Consider the following 15983-nt stretch of genomic DNA (forward strand, 5'->3'; position numbering starts at 1 on the left):
TTGTTCTGTCTGTTACTACTTGGAACCACTTAAATCCTATTTTCTGTATTTAATAAAATCACTTTTTATTTAGTAATTTACTCAGAGTATGTATTAATACCTGAGGGAGCAAACAACTGTGCATATCTCTCTATCAGTGTTATAGAGGGCGAACAATTTATGAGTTTGCCCTGCATAAGCTTTATGCAGGGTAAAACGGATTTATCTGGGTTTAGACCCCATTGGGAGTTGGGCATCTGAGTGCTAAAGACAAGCACACTTCTGTGAGCTGTTTTCAGGTAAACTTGCAGCTTTGGGGCAAGTGATTCAGACCCTGAGTCTGTGTTGCAGCAGACGGGAGTGTCTGGCTCAGCAAGACAGGGTGCTGGAGTCCTGAGCTGGCAGGGAAAACAGGAGCAGGGGTAGTCTTTTGCACATCAGGTGGCAGCCCCTAAGGGGGTTTCTGTGATCCAACCCGTCACAGTCTCCCTACTCCTAACTGCCTTTTGTGCCTCTGAAAATTCCCCCCTCTCAAGCAATCAGATGTCTGATTACATCTTTCTAAATTGGTATGCTGTTAATGCACATGAAAGTTTAAGCTCAACTAGAGTAGAGAGGCTGCTTTTGAAACTCTAACCCGTTGTACTTCAGTTAACTCATCTGGAAAAAAAAAGTGTCAAAAGCAGGAATTCATTGAAAAGCATATGCAACAGCTAAGTTGGGGTGGGTGGAGGGGGAATTCCCAGGACAAATTGCATATTAAAAATATCAAGCACGAAAGTGACACTTAGTGGACAAAACTACCGGCAAAGCCATACAAGATGTAAATCAAAATGGAGCTCACTATGTTATGAGACTATGGCATCTTTTCCCACAGGCAAATACAATGGACTAGGAAGAACTACTGACTGTCATGTTTTAAATAGGTATTCAATTATGAACAGGGAATTAAAGAAATGGTCAACATGATTAATTTTATTTGGTAAAATACCAACTGGTGGTGCAACTACTGGCGGTAAAGGGAGATGTTTGGCCTCATGTGCAGACATTTTACTATCCTGTTGATGGTCCTCTCCATGCATTTTCATGGCTAAAGGTACATTTTTCACTCCTGGTTCACATTACTTTTTAATATGGCTGCACCAGTGATTTCTGAATATATAGAGAGCCTATATATGTTCTCACTTTGATGCAACTCTGAAGAAATTCCACTGATGTCAGTGGAGTTACTCTGGATTTAAACCAACATAAGTATGAACAGAACTTGACCCACTCCGACCAGATGGAAATCAGTCTAAATAGTTTTAATAAATACTGTAATGATATAACGTTAGCAATAAAATCTAGAAAGGAACTGAAAGGTGGCCTTTGGCCACCTTTGCATTATTCCTATCCCTCCCATCATTTCTTTGGTACTGAAGTTCCCATCCAGTCTCCAGAATACATTAGAGCAGCAGGAGAGCTTATATATGTGTGTGTGTGTGTGTATGTCACGCACACACGCAAACATGTACCCACATAAATAAAGTTTTATTTTCAGTAATACAGTGCTCCAAAAGCAACACACAACAGTAGGTTAGTAAAAAAATCTGACTAGTCAGTGCAAAATGAAATCCAGTTAGGAGCAATCATTTGTAAGAATAAAGAAGAAAACGATATTATCAAGGATATGAAGTAGTTAAGTTCCTATGAGTAGGCAAAACTTGACGTACTCCAGATTTCTAGCAATTTTGAAGCACATTTAATGTAAGAAGAACAATTATATATTCATTAGTTTGTCTGTTTGTACATTAAATTTAAAATATGAAACTTCTCTATTGTATGTCCTATACCTCTAACGTGAAAAACCTGAAATAAGTTGTTTGCAGTGTTGTGTTGCTGCCACAAGGTGGCAGTACAGTAATGATATAGTGTTACAAACAAATAAATAGTGTAGCTGTAGCTAGAGTAAGAAGTAATTGGAATTTAAGTCTAATAATTACACTGCCTGGTTGAATTATTTTTTCTGATATGCCACTTTTAAAACTTTATTTTGGGTTAAATGTTATAATATGTTCACATTTGTGTTACTATAGACACCAAAAACTTTGGAATGTATCTTTAAACGTTTTCTTATTCTAAATGTATTTTTAAATATTAAATGGATTTGTATTTCATTTATTGAATTATGCAGATATTTTGTTGTAAAATTAACCTTGACATTGATATTCTGGGAGGTAAAGTACAGAACATACGTGAAAGACTTCAGTCAGAGTCGGATTTTCTTAAATATTAATAGCTGAACAATTATTCATTTTCAATTTTTGAGTAGCTTCAGCAATTTAGCCTTTCAGTATTTTCTCATACTGCCAGCCTAAGTAAAGTCAATTCACATATTAAGCATATATATTCATTGATTACAGATATAACCATTATAGGCCCTAGTCCTGCAAACTTTTGAACACATGCTTAACTTTACTCACAAGAGCTGCTGTATAGAAGTTAATAGAGTTAATAATGTACATAAAGTTTTGCATATGTAAATGTTTGCAGGACTGGAGTTGTACATGTTTCTTTTTGTAGGGTTACCATATTTTGTGCCTCCAAATGGAGGACACTCCACGGGGCCCCGGCCCCCCCCAGCCCCGCCCCCACCCCAACTCCGCCCCCCCCAAAGTCTCCGCCCCCTCCCCTGCTTCCCGCGAACATTTGATTCGCGGGAAGCCTGAAGCAGGTAAGGGGGGGGGAGGCGCGACCCCGGCCGACCACCCCCGGCCCGCCCAGCACTGCCGGCCCCCGGCGGCCCAGCGCACCCCCGCTATCCCGGATCGGCTCCCGGCCCCGCGGCCCAGCGCACCCCCCGGTGGCCCGGCCCCGCGACCCCGGACCGGCACCCGGCTCCGCGACCCAGCGCACCCCTCCCCGCTACCCCGGACTGGCTCACGGCCCCGCGGCCCAGCGCACCCCCCCCCCGCTACCCCGGACCGGCCCGCGGCCCCGCGCACCCCCGGCTCCCCGCTACCCCGGACCGGCCCGTGGCCCGCGCACCCCCCCCCGCTACCCCGGACCAGCTCCCCGCCCGGCCCCGCGGCCCGGCGCATCCCCCCCGCTACCCCGCCCGGCGCACCCCCCCCCCCAGCTAAACCGGCCCGGCTCGCGGCCCCGCAGCCCGGCGCACCCCCCCGCTACCCCAGCCCATGGCCCGGCTCCCGGCCCGGCCCCGCGCCCCCGGCTCCCCGCCCGGCCCCGCGCCCGGCCCGGCACCATGCCCGCGACCCCGGCCCCGGCCAAAGAGGCCCCGGCCGAGCCCTCCATCCCTCCCTCCCGATTTTCCCGGACATGCCCGGCTTTTGGGAATTTCCCCCCGGACGGGGATTTGAACCCCCAAAAGCCGGACATGTCCGGGAAAATCCGGACGTATGGTAACCCTACTTTTTGTTCATCCAATTTGTGAATAAAGGACCAAAATCCTACAAACACTTATGTAGGCAACTTTATTCACATGGGTAGCCTCCTTTAAATTCCATTAGCGTTCCCATTAATTTCAATTGAGTCCTCATGGGAGCAAAGCTACTCATATGGTGGTTTGTAGGATCTGGCCCTAAGTGAATGAAGCTGCATTGTGCCATGGCTTTCATGGAGATGGGCTCCAAAACAGTGACAAGCAGCGCTTGCCACCAACCATGGAAACAAGGGAGATGCCAGTTTAAAAACAACTGAAAGTAATAGCCAATGTGCTGGAAACCAAAGACCAGCAACAGCCTGAAATTTAAAACAATAGATTTTCAATCATCAGGATCTGATGAACAAATTACACATTCCAAAAGGGAAGGCCCACATCCCCTCCCCCCCCCCATATATATATTCATATATATATGCATGCATATATATTACCATGCCTCAGACATGGTCATATATATGCACGCATATATATGCCCTCACATATATATGGTATTACCATGTGTAAGGCACCATAGAGAGTAAAGAAAATATATTATACATCTTTTGTAGATATCATTATAATTCAGTATAATGAATTAGGTTTTATTTGATACAGTTTAGCTGATTTGATAACTCACCAAGAAATACAATATTGGTAACATAACATAACACTAAAAATGAAAGGCTTCTTTAATACATCCATCACCTTGTAAAAATGTGGGCTGAAAACGATCAACCCTAAATTTGAACCATCACTAAATAATTCTTCTCTCTTCTCCATCAAAGCATTTGTTTTCTGCTTCTCGGATTTCTGCCAAACACATCTCTAATCTAACCTGTCTCCACTCCCCATATGTTCCTTATATCCTGTAAGCCTTTAAAATAATTAAGAGATACTGTTAATGGAATGCTGTTGCAAGATAATGGTCTCTTGCTATTAGATAAATGTCAAGATGACATTTTTTTTCCCAAGCAGGAGGTACATATCCAGTAACAATTTTCTGTTCCAATGATTTTATTTCCATTCTATCACATGATTAATGATGTAGACTCTGTCATTACATCTGATGTGCACTGCTGCAGAAGAATGACGGTGGCTCAATGTGCCATTAGTAAAAAAGCTTCACTGTGGGACAGACTTTAAGGCCTAGCAAGGATTCTCTTTACTTCGATTCGGGTTTGATTCCCAGTCATGGTTCCAACTGTTCTCAATAAAAATTTTAAATCTATCTACTCCACCTATGAAGCATGCAATCAAATCAATTAGCACATTTTCTGATGAGCCATTTTATCTTCTCCAACTTAAATTGGTAAACTTCACCTGATTCATGGTAGAGCAAATTTCTCCCTGGCTTCAGCCATTAGCTCAGGCGTCATGTTAACAGCCTACTACAGCTCTTGAGAAAACTTCTCAAAGCACTCAGTGGAGGCTTCAGACAGATTACTGTTCTGTGATTTCTTAATGCTTCTTTTAAATGTTTGTTTTCAGAGCAACTGATCATGTTCAAGTTTTCCACCCTGTTGTGCTAATTACAGAGAAACAAAGAACCTGTTTTGAAGTTCCGTGAATGAAAAGGACAATTTATTCTATACAGTGTCAGCAATGCCATTTCCTTTACTATTCAGATTGTGACAAAAGTCAGGGGTGACTGAAGTGTATAGGGCCTGATCCCACAAGATATTTACTGAGTAGTCTCAATACTCATTTGAGCCAATACAATTTGAGGGTGCTTTGCTGTACCTCCCAGAAATGAGACTCTTAGTTGGCTCCATAGACCAGGTTTCAGTGGTTGCCACTTGAGTTCCAGAACAGGTTATGGGTAGGCAGGTAGCCAGAAGATTACATGGTCTGGAAGTCCACTCCCAAAGTGCCGACTGAGGGGTAGATTCTCAGCTGGTATAAGTTCTCACCACTCCATTAACTTCCATGGAGCAATGATAATTTACATCAACTGAGGATCTGTACCTGAATGAGGAAACCAGTGGACCAAGAAACATATTCCCTTTCCCTAATGAAGGGAAGAGATGGAGGAGTCCAAGGGAAGGAAAGAACATTAGGGAGAGGCTGGGGAGCAGAGAGGAACAAGATGGGGGGAGAATCAGGAAAAGGAAGGGGGAGAGGCTGAGGACCCTTTTCTGGGGAAATGGTCAAATATTTTCGTTGCCTATTGCTGGCAAGGAAAGAAATATTTAGTGGCAAACAATATTTTTATTAGCACCACATTCTGCTTGGTAAAGGAGTTTTTGGAAGCACTGCTAGAGGTACCTTTGAAATACTTACTGCTGATCTTTATCCCTTCCTGTTGTAATATTAGCACAAAAGCCCTAAACACTTCACTTCTTTAATATACGCTTAAAATACAGTAAATGCCAGACTATATGTGAGCTGTGGGTATTAGTTACTGCATGATTTAATTACCCCTTGGAAACAGCTAAACTTCCATTGGTGTCAAATTATGTTAAACTGGAATTAAACTGATCTTTACTGCAACCAACTGGCATTTCACACACACACAAAAAGTTAGATGGTGCCTCTTATGCTAAAACTAAATAAAGTTGACTTGTTATTGTTAAGTAATGCACTAGATTAGTTACAGATGTGTGGATAGTTAAAAAAATAGAAGACGATACTGTAGTGAAAGCCCAATTTGCAACATCCACTAGGTGGCATACAGTGACCACGTTTAAGTCATCTTATCTTCACAAAACCTCCCATTCATAGAGTAAATAAAGAACAGCATTATTAATTTATACCATTGCATCCATCCCACACCTAATATTTGTTTAACCAGCTGTTTCCTCTAATCCTCCTTAAATGCCATTGATTGAAATCCTAAATATATTCAGACATTTTTACCCCAAAGAACATTTTGTTACCTACAAATTACAAACTACCTTTTCAAGTGCATGACTGTATTCTACAGTTACTCACAGTGGAGCCAGAATGTCTAATAATTCCTTACAAGCAACAGAAGAAGCTTGTAATCTGAAAATGATTTTTTCAAAAATTTACATTTAATTTTCTGGGGATTTTAATTGACAAATTGTTGGTTTAAAAATGTAATATATGAAGTGCACAGTATTGCAACATCTAATGATAATTTATGTACCACTTCAATAGAAAAGCATATAAAAAGAAACAAATATTAATTCAGCCCAAAGTGTTTAGTTCTTGTCATTACTTACTATATCTCTCAATATGATTAAGATATATGATACCAAAAATAACATGTTGCACTTGTATTTCACCTGAAGATCTCCAAGCACTTCATAAAGGATGGACCAATGTTATTTCCCCCATTTTATAGAGGTGTAGGGAGGTTAAGTGATTGATCAAGGTCACAAAGCAAGGCAGGATTTGAATTCAGCTCTCTTGGCTCCAAAGCTCATGCTTAGAGACCCCAAAACCCTTTTCCTGTCACATTTCTACATTAACTCTGGAGACTCTGGAGTCTTCCCAGTCTGCCGGAAAACGTCCTTCCCACCTTATTACACACAGAGCGAACAACAAGGATGTAGATACAGACTAACACGGCTACCCCCTGATACTTAACAAGGATGCCGTTAGGACCCTCTCAAATCTGTATTTTCAGAAACCATTCCTGTATAAGCGCAACTCGGTGTACTACCCTAGACCCTTCTTACAAGCACTAGCTGTGTTAACCCTGCCAAAAGAAAGTGAGAGGAAATAACCCATCAGGGATATAATGAAATGATTCTTTACTCTTCAATACTTTTGAATTATACTGTCAGTCTTTTCTCTGAAACAGAAAATTGCTGCAGCTAAATGCTTCACTTCATATCAAAATGGTGTTTCTCCTTTCAAAGGCCTCAGATATTCAGAGCTCTTATTAGGATGACAGGCCTTTTGGCTCATTTTCATTGCAGACCAGCAATGTCTTGATTACTGCATTGACTTTATTATTTATTTCACTTAAGAAAGCAGTTGTTCTCCACTGAACTCAATTTTCCCCTTTTGTAATGATTGTCAGTTCGGTGGATAACTAATCTGAAATGTAATATTACATTAGTTTTTTACATTAAAAGGCTGTACATATGGGCGAGAACCTTAGCCAGTTAAACTCAGTGGAGCTTGGCTCCTAAGAAAGCTTTATCAAGAGGGTGTACCCTCACCAGTTACACTTCTTCAGCATCTGCATTTTCAAATATCATATGTCAAGTTTCTCTTATCATTAACAAAACTAATGAAAATTTTATTGCTAACTTCATACTTACACTCAATGAAACATGCCTGCATAAATATTAAAAACTCATTACATTTTAGTAAAGTTCATTTGTAATGAATCAATATTGCATTCAGCTTTAAGAAATTAATTCATACGATTCTTTTTTTTTCAAGTACTGCTAACTTTCAAGAAACTCCTCAGTGTTTGACCTTATGACGTCATACATACATACATATCCATGTACACATTCCACACTGAAAATTCTTAATTGCAATGTCTGTATTGTGTATTTTTCCAGTGATAAAGGAATGTAAAGCAATATGACAACTTAATTCAAATACATTATACAAGTTCATTCCAACTAAACCATCCATAGCCAACACTTCTGATTTTGGCATGGGGAGCATTTGGAGTGAGAGTTTTCCACTTTTAACAATTAAAAGCAAATAAACATTTTTGAGGCTAAATAGTTATTATAGCATCGATAAATCTCAGAGATTTAACTTTCATATTACTATAGCAACCTAGCATTCTTGTTAAAGTGGAGATAATAAAGAAGCCTGTGCCCAAAAGAAATGTTATCTCACGTTTCCGTTGACAATAGCAAAATATGTTGAAAAAACGATGGATCATACCAGATTCTTTTCCCATCTAATACGATCACTCCTAAAGCAATGGGTGGGACAAACATATTCACAGCTCTTCAGCTTTTCATTCAACTCACACTATCCTCCCATTTCCAAGTCCTGTAAACTCTTTTAACAGGATTTTAACAGATGGGGAAGTTACCTCTCGGAAACATTAATCTCTGTGAAATGTATAGTCTCACAGGAGAAAGCCAGTGGACTAAACTATGCCATTTTCATATTTCAAACAGAATCTGCGGTTGCAATATGATCTCTCATATCATCTATTAACACAGCGCACTTAAAGTCAGATAAACGGAGAGTAGTCAGTTTCAAGCCCTCTCTCCCACTTTTGCCAAACTAGAGCTCTTCAAAATCCCGTTAGTACACCATCATAGCTGATGCCTTGAGACGTTACCTGCTGGATACCATACATTTGAAAGAAAGTCTTTCCCCCCGAAAAAAATTGTTTTGTTTTTACCTTTTCCAGAGCTCCAAAGTTAAGATGCTCTCAAAACTCCCCAGCAGTTGGAAACGGAGGACACAAAATGCAGAGCAAGTTTTTGGTGCTCACCTTAAGTTTGTGTGTGCGTGTGTGTAAGGTATGTCCAGAATGTCTCTTTGTGACTCTGGATGGCAGAGGTCCTGATTCAGGGAAGAGGGAGCCACTTTCTCACCGAGAGGGAAAGAAAAGCACCACGTCACAAGTTAAGTACGCCTCCAAGAGTTCTTAATTACAGCCCAACATGCATTCAAACCCCAGGAATGAGTGCCCAGAGAGGCTGGAACACCGCGGCGTCTCAATACAGCGCACTGTCCCTTCACATCTGTCCTGACGTCCTCCTCTCTACGAGTGTCCTGATGTCCTGCCCCCCTTAGCAGCTAAAATTTTCCCTCACACCACACGCACGCCCCAGGTTAAAAACAAAGTGAGCAGTTGTCAGAGTTTTTTCACAGGAAGGGATCACTCAAGTGAGAGTGCCTGACACCCTCCGAAACACGATACTTCGCACAACTTGTCTCTCCATTCCCCCAAGCTCCTTCCCTCTTTATATCTAAAGATGGGACGATGCTCTTTTCTGGAAAAGAAAGTAATGAAGCGGTGAGATAAGAGGGGAAGGGGAAAGCTGGATCTAACTGGATCTTGGACCCAAGCCCCAAACTGTACAATCAAACCAGAGAACAACTCAAGCCCCAACTGTTACAAAAAGGAGAGCCCCATTGATCCACGGCATGAGTGTCACAAAAACCTGGATCTGGTGATATTTTGGCTCCAAGCCCCAATTTTAACTCTCTAAAGAGAAAACAGCCTAGCTGCTCCTAGGGCACCAAAAATATCTGATGCATCATGTGGGATGAGCGTTGCAAAAACCTATCTGCTTGATCCATGCAATGGTTGTCTGGTTCACTATGCCAAATTCCATGACATGAAATGCGTGGAAATCTAGATGCTACTACTGCACCATTTTTTTTTTTTGTCCCTGCATATGAACAGTACACAAACCCAGATCCAGCACCTGGATTCATCTAGATCTTGGCATCTTTGGGGCCCAAATCATATAATTTAAATAGAAAAAAAGTGTAGTTGCTTCTAATTTACAGGGGGCAGGGATCCTTTTGCATCCTGGCCCAAAAGCATTAAAAAACAAGTATCTGATACCTGGATCCTGTCTGAACCCCAACACTCCTAATTCTACTGTCTAAATCGAGAAAAAATGTATCAGCTTGCTATATTAGAAAACTCACTCTGTTGGAAACTGGCACATTAACACTGCAAAACATGTATCCAGCACCTGGATTCAGTCAGTTATGTTTTCCCCAAGCCCCCCAATTTACCAGCTAAACACAGAAGTACAATTACTGCAGTTCCACTGCAGAAATCCAGATGCTGATGCATCACCAGAATACCAGCACTTGAAGCCTGCTGGATCTTACCATTTTTTTGGCCCCCACGTTCCTAAATTGTACCATCAAAATAGGCAATACATGTTGTCAAGACTACTGGACTAGAAAATTCCAGACAGTCACAAATCCTGGTGCAAGACTAGTACAAATGCATGTACCTTGCTCTGGGGTCTTGCCAGATCCAACAAATTTTTGACCACAAACCTCTAAATTTTACTGCACAAATAGAAACTAAGTTTAGCTGTTCCGCTTCCACTATAAAAAACTGGTCCCTGATACATTCTGGCACATGAGCACTTGAAAATATTCAAATAGGGGACTGAGTCCAGCAAGGTCCAGGTCATATCTTTCAACTGAAAGAGGTTTTCTTTCTAGAGAGACAGTAAATGTAGCTATACTTTTACAGCAGAAAAGCTGTATCCTATGCCACTGAGAGTGTCAAAGTAGTCTAGACAGACATCTTCCATTTAAATGGGATTAAAAATCATGGAAGATCTAAGGGATTTAGACACATCTTCCATTAATTGTAAACATATTTAAATGGAAGATGTTTCTAATTTCGCTAGACTGCTTTGAAAATCTCTGTCAAGAGTGGATCAACTAAAACCACATAGAATGTGATCATTCTCATCTGATAGACCAAGCCCGTTGCAAAATTCCCATGTTACGGAATTAAATTTGTTTGTATCTAGACAGATCAAGATGACAGATTTGGATTATTGTCACTTCACTGAAACACAATGCTTGGAATTCTTTTATAGGAGATGATGGTGACATCATGGTCTAGAATCTCTCCTACTGCATCAAATGATTATGTTTGCGCTCTATTCATGAATGGAAAGCCAACAATTGGATGGATCTCACAGGATTCTTGTCAGATCCATGTTTTATGTCACTGATACTCTGGGATGCATCAGGGGCTAGAATTGTTTGGTGCTATGGGAGCAGATAGAACCTATGTAGGCATCAGGATATGGGGGCTAAGGACCAAAATTTGGCTGGATTCAGGTGTTGGTTCAGGCTTTTGCCATGCTCAGGCCTGAGAGTGCAGGGTTTTGTGTGTGTGTGTGTCTTGTTTGTTGTGTTGTGTTTTTTGTTTAATGCCATTTGATGGTACAGTTTGTGGGCTTGGGGGCCACAGTTTAACAGGAACCATCTTTTACTCTTGTTCATCGGATAAAGTAGAATATGGGCCCCACCTCATAAATGAGGCACCAAAGCTGAGGAGACATCTAATAAAGTTGACCTCAAGCCCTCCCATTTTAGTTTTGCCCTGATATGTATGGGATGTTTGTGTTTGTGGTAATTTAAACAATTATAATTCCCTTGCTGGGAGGTAGACAAGCTGGCTCTATTTATATACAGGAATGCTTCGGGGGTGATTGAGGAGTGGACCACAGGGGACAGTATTAGAACCAGCCAAGCGCGCGCGCGCGCGCACACACACACACACACACACACACACACACACACACACAGTCTCTTCACCAAAATAACCGTGGAGAAGACAGCTCCTGGACCACATGCCTCCCTCCAGAACAAATAGGCGTTTATTTATAACTCCAGGGAGCATATATAGGCCCATTGAGTCCCGCCTTGAGCAAGCAGCGCTTGCTGGAGAGGAAACAGCCGCGGCTTTCAACAACAGAGCAACCTTTGATGGGGCAGGGCGTGGACACCCACCTCGGGGAGCGCTGGGCTGGGGAAGAGGCAGGCGAAGGGGTAGCAGCAGAGCTGGGGGGAAGGAGATCAAACAGCAGGGAGACGCTAAGAGAGCCGGGAAGCGGAGCAGTGACAAAGCCGGGGAGGGGGGGGCGGGCGATCTCTGACGGGAGGTGGCTGAGCGAGGAGCTCCAGAGCGGCCCTCCGGAGCCAGGCAGGGGCGAGCTGCCGGGAGAAGCGCTGCAGTCCGCGTCATTTCACCGAGCAGCTCCAGCCCCGCGGCTTGGTCTGCTCTGGGCCGGGAGCTGTAGGTGGCGCTATTGTCTCAGCCAAGCCCAGCCCGCGGCTCCCACTCCCCAGCGCCCTCTCCGCTTCACTTTCCCCCACTGACTCAGACCCGTGGACTTCAGTGCACGCCGATGCGGGGGAGCCAGGGAGCTGAGCAAACATGCGGAAGAGGAGCAGTCCAGACACTAGACCTGGACCGATTGCAAAGCCCGTCACAAAGGCGGCAGTGACCGTCTGCACCACACGCTGGGAAGCGGAGACGGGTGAAGTCAGAGCGACTTCCCCATGCCCACTGATCAAGTCATGGCCAGCCAGATTCAGGCCCCTGACTGCGTGCCCAGCCTGTGCTTTGATGTCTAGCCAATGATGTGCTAGACGGATGGGGGAGGTAATATCTTTTATGGGACCAATTTCTACTGGTGAAAGAGCCACACAGAGCTCAGGTACTCCCAGCATCATAGCAAAGTGCAACAAAGGAACAGACTCTTTAGCATAAGTAGTTAGTAGGTACTCTAAGGGACCATTCAAGGTGGAGTGGCCTGTTAACGCCTATGACTGCAGAGTCATAGAACAAAAAGAGGTGTTAGTGGTTGACAGATCGTTGTAATATACTACATCCAGCCAGATTGGTGGGTTGGCCTGGTGTTATCAGGAACGGCATTACTGATATCCCAAAAGGACAATAGCACCCATTAAAGGAGAGCAGTCTGCATTGAGCATCCTTATTGTCATCAGAGACCTATAATGGGGACAGACAACATAGCAGCCAGCTTCCAAGCCAGTACTGGTAGAGGGAGGGGGGAAGAGAGCTGGAAACAAGACACAGCAATCAGCTCTTCTGCCCAATTGACAACACCTGTGTAAGGATAGAGGAAGGAAAGATTATTTTAGGCTCCCCTAAAGAAGGCTCCTGTAGGGGAAAGAAAAATTTGCACCCTGCTCCTTTCCAAAAGTACAACCCTAGTTGATCCAATAAAAAGGTATTGCCTAACCTATCTTAACCCTCTTTATAGCGTTCAGTGGAGATGGAAGACTGCTGAAGACATGGAAGAGGATTCCACACCACTCCTGCAACAAGATCCTGTTTGAAGTTTTATGAAAGTTTTGCCCAGCACTGAATATAATGGGCCTGCTTTGCCTCACTTACACCAGTGTAAAGCAAGAATAATGAGTCAGTTACAGTGGTTTAAAACAAGTGTAAATGTGAGGAGAATCAGGCCCAATGCATTTATTTATGAAGCTTTCCAAGGCTTGGTCTACACTACCAACTTATGTCAAAATAACTATGTCACTAAGCGGTTTGGAAAATCTGAACCCCTGAGCAACATAGTTATACCAACCTAATCCCTGGTGTAGAAAGCACTATGTCAATGAGAAGGCTTCTTCTCCTGTCGACATAGCTACCGCCTTTTGGGGAGGTGGATTACCTACACCAATGGGAGAAGCTCTTGTTTGGGACCTGGCCTAATGACTCTACTGTGTTTTTCACAGCAACAGATGTATTAAGAACTCTATTTATTGTATGAGAAGGTATTAAAGAAAAAAACAAATAACTTATATCCAGAAAATAAAAGCTTAGTGCTATTCAATATATCTTCTAATTATAAAACAGTTTCAGGTAACTAAAGAACAATAAACAAAAGTAGTCTGATGTAAATACATCTAGAAAACCTTGAAAAATAACATTCAATCTGGTGCATTATGGGTTCATAAAACTAGATAATAAAATAGAATCAAATGTTTGGTGCTAGCTATTGTAAGTGTCAAGTTTATGCTGAGGAGAGCAGGGGTTTATAGCACCTTTTCTCTTTTGATTGTGGGCCAGCTGGGACTGAAACGGGCTCCACAGGCATAACTTAAAGCAGCTGAAACACCCCTCAAAGTGACACTAGCTGCAGTGGTTCCACAGGGTCCACCGTGCTTGTCAAGAATCACCGTGCATTCTATCCTTCCCCCTCCCTGCACTCTAATGTGGTGTGGAGATGGAACGGAGTGGGTGGTGTAGAGCTCACTCTCACCACAGGTTTCTCCTCAATCATGGTGAATCCTCAGTTGCCTCTTTAGAACTCTTCAAAAATGCAAAACAGCTAGAGCCCTAGCCAAGATTCTAGCTTAATGCATTTATCAAAAATATCAGCTCAGCACAGATTCAAAGCATATGCCAGTCTCTTCCAATGATTATCATTTTAGACCCAGTGATTAAAAACTACTGGTAAATGCAATGTTATGATGGAATGTTAGAATAACAGTTGCTTATTTTAGGTACAGTTATTGAAAGACCTATATTCTGATCGATGGGGTCTCTCCTTTACCAAGGCACAAAGTAGCTAATTCATAGAAATATACAGCTCTTGTGCAACCTTATTAGAAGATCACCTCCATTAAGCAACCAATGTTTTTGTTCCCTTGAAAGAATGAAACAAGGTTTACGCTATTTTTAAAAGAAATATTGTTCTCCCATAAATATACTAACTGGATGGATGGATAGTTTTTATAAAATGTTATTAATTCATAAGTATCCATTCTGATTATCTGCTACTTATTTCATTTTATTTACTACATTAAAAGCTGCACTGCTCTACTATAAGTCCACCATGCAATTCTAATTCCAAAATAGTATAGAGAGGTGGTTAAAGCACTGACTCAGGAATTCTGGGTTCATTTCTGGCTCAGCTTCCTGTATGACCTTGGGCAAATCACTTAATCTGTCTGTGTCTTGGTTCCCATCTATAAAATGGGAATAGCAATAGTCCTCTCTCTGTCCTCTATTTAGATTCTAAGACCCAGAGCCACAAAAAGGTCTTGGGCTTTGCAATGCTTAGAGGCACAATACCGAACATAGAGGTTTAAAAAAAAAAAGAAAATCACAGGAACAACACTGTGATCCACAAAGCCTGACTTAGGCACCTTGGCTCTAAGGAAAGGAGAGAGATAGGCACCTTAGACTAGTCCCTCTGTTCCAATGACTATTTATTCACAGTGGGACAGCTTCAACTGAAGAGAGTGAGGGTGCCCCATAACAGAATATCCTATATCTCAGTGGTTGGAGCGCTCTCCTGAGAGGTGGAAGACCCCTATTCAAATCCTTTTGCCCCCGCAGGCATAGAAGAGAGTTGGATCTGCATCTCCCACATCTCAGGTGAATGCTCTAATGCAGGGGTTCTCAACTTTTTTGATCCCTCTTCCCCACAACATGCTATAAAAACTTCCCAGCCCACCTGTGCCACAACTATTTTTCTGCATATAAAACCAGGGCCATTGTTAGGGGGTAGCAAGCAGAGGGATTGCTCGAGGCTCCACGCCACAGGGGGCCCTTTGAAGCTAAGTTGCTTAGGCTTCGGCTTCAGCCCAGGGTGGCAGGCCTCAGGGCTCGACCTTCAGCCCTATGCAGTGGGACTTTGGGTTTCTGCCTGGGCCCCAGCAAGTCTAATTCCATCCCTGCTTGGTGGACCCCCTGAAAGCTGGTCATGGCCCCAGACCCCTGGTTGAGAACCACTGCTCTAACTCTTGAGATTATAAGGTGGGGGGCAGCACCACCGCAACTACACCTCTACCTCAATATAACGCTGTCCTCGGGAGCCAAAATATCTTTCCGTGTTATAGATGAAACCGCGTTATATTGAACTTGCTTTGATCCACCAGTGTGTGCAGCCCCACCCCCCTGGAGCACTGCTTTACCGCGTTATATCCGAATTTGTGTTATATCGGGTCGCTTTATATCGAAGTAGTAGTGTATCTCCTTCTCCTGATGTTGAATGAGACCCGATCTGGTGAGCAGACTCAGAACACACACACATGATTGGGCCGTTGGAAAATGCCTGTCTTCTCCTGATTTGTGGATTGCACTGGGGTTGAGGTGGGAGATAGGCAGCTGGGGGCCTAGTGAGAGACAGCAGTGTGCATGTACAGAGGCAGA

General features: G+C 42.9%; 1 protein-coding gene across 9 annotated transcripts in view; it reads right to left on the reverse strand.

The window, feature by feature from the left end:
- Positions 1-9446, reverse strand: part of HAPLN1 (hyaluronan and proteoglycan link protein 1) — a 97500-nt gene extending 88054 nt beyond the window's left edge. For 3 of the 9 annotated variants that reach the window (XM_024104514.3, XM_042855862.2, XM_065599139.1), the window contains exon 1: positions 8787-9258. The gene's annotated coding sequence lies outside the window, so the exon portion shown is untranslated. Of the gene's footprint in view, positions 1-8221; positions 8258-8693 lie in introns of those variants that run through there. The other 6 variants (XM_005288158.5, XM_024104513.3, XM_024104515.3 and 3 more) reach the window with 5 other exon arrangements.
- Positions 9447-15983: the final 6537 nt, after the last annotated feature.

Source organism: Chrysemys picta, chromosome 6 (genome assembly GCF_011386835.1).
Source record: "Chrysemys picta bellii isolate R12L10 chromosome 6, ASM1138683v2, whole genome shotgun sequence".
Classification (NCBI taxonomy): domain Eukaryota; kingdom Metazoa; phylum Chordata; order Testudines; family Emydidae; genus Chrysemys; species Chrysemys picta.